The 1,747-nt window shown below is 36.6% G+C and overlaps 1 pseudogene; it reads right to left on the bottom strand.

Annotated features, from left to right (window-relative positions):
- Positions 1–647: 647 nt before the first annotated feature.
- Positions 648–1,104, bottom strand: LOC102978483 (ubiquitin-like; annotated as a pseudogene).
- Positions 1,105–1,747: the final 643 nt, after the last annotated feature.

Below are 1,747 nucleotides of genomic sequence, written 5' to 3'. Positions count from 1 at the left end.
AGCTAAAGTACCATTTTCATTATATCATATTAAGGGTGCATACTATTAAACATGATTTTTTACTGCTAATGTTGACCCTGATCATCCTGTTGAAGTAATGCTTTTCAGGTGCCTCCATCATAAAGTTATTCTGTTTTTATCCTCCCTCCATACTGTACTCTTTAGAAGGAAGTTGCAATGCCCAAAGCATACTTAAGGACAGGGAAGTCATACTCTTCTTCCTTTAGGTTAGAATAGCTGCACAAATTAGTTGGAATACTTCTACATGGCATATTTGTCTCTTCTCTCAGGTTTATTTATTTATTCATTCAATTATTTGTTTATATCAATATGGACTCATGGACATTTGTTTTATGCCTTGGTATACAATCCAAATAATCCAATACTACTTTATTTATTGTTGTTTCAACTTCTTCTGGTTTTGTCCATTGAGAGTTCTTTAAGATAGCTCCTGTGTCCCCCCTTTGACTTTTACCCATTGATGTGTTTTATTATTATTTTTGAGTATTTTCTTACTTTCTAGCACTAAAATATCTTTGACATTCATATTATATATTTGTACCCCAGTCTTAGAATCAGTCATTTCTCCAAGAAGTTTTTTTTTTCATTAGTGCATGTCTTTTATTAAACAATATACAATTACTTGCCTATGGTTTGTTGAAACAATAGGTCAGAAAATATTTGACCCAATAATGTCTGTCAAAGTGGCTGTCCATAAAAACTCCAGCACTACATTCATCTGAAGGGCACTCCCGACGATGGCAAGTGATTTTACCATTCTCATCCACCTTATAGTATTTCAGGACAGCCAGCTTAACATTCTTTCTCTTATGCCTGTTCTTCTTGGGAGTGGTGTAAGACTTCCTTTTCTTAGCACCACCATGAAGTCTCACTACAAGATGAAGAGTAGACTCCTTTTGAATGTTGTAGTCAGCCAAAGTACGTCCATCTTCCAGTTGCTTGCCAGCAAAGATCAGTCTTTGCTGGTCAGGAGGAATTCCTTCCTTGTCCTGGCTCTTGGCCTTTACATTTTTCTATTGTATCTGAGGGTTCAACCTCGAGAGTGATGGCCATCCCTGTCAGGGTCTTCACGAAAATCTGCATATTGGTGGAGGTGCCACTGCAGATGGTGGATCCGAAAGGGAAGTTCTTTTTTTAAATTGGAGAATGGCATTAAAAATCAAACACTGGATGCTAGATGTGCTTGTTGTTGCTGGGTTTTCTTTGTTGTTAGGCCATTTTCACTGACAAAGCAAGGAAATACATGTGTGTTTACTAGCCCATGTATATACATGTATCCATAAATATTTTTATATGTAACTATCTGTATCTATATTAAGCTAAATATGAGTTTACACTGATCTGTCTAACTCTAATCTATTACCATATGGATGATTCTTGCCTCTTCCCCTTGTTTATTTGTAAGTTCTCATTTGTACGAGTAACCTGGCTCCTACCATCTGCCATCTATGTACTTAATTGTTTGAATTCCAGTATACATATATAGCAGTATCAGAACTGTTAACCCATATCCCACTGGGAAAAACTTCACCAACTAAAGAACAGTGCTCGTGTGCAATTCCTTTTACCTTTAGTCTCACAGATCTCACTCATTTCCAGTTACTTAGGTCGGTGCCTTTTCTCCCCATTCCCTTCAGCAAAGTTGTTTCATATATTTGTAATACAGTTACATTGTTTGTCATACTCTGAACTTTTCCTGGGATTTACCCAACCTCCTAAATACTTC

The sequence above is a fragment of the Physeter macrocephalus genome, chromosome 12, assembly GCF_002837175.3.
Source record: "Physeter macrocephalus isolate SW-GA chromosome 12, ASM283717v5, whole genome shotgun sequence".
NCBI lineage: Eukaryota > Metazoa > Chordata > Mammalia > Artiodactyla > Physeteridae > Physeter > Physeter macrocephalus.
Note: the sequence above shows the minus strand (reverse complement) of the source record. Positions and strands in the feature narration are given on the sequence as shown.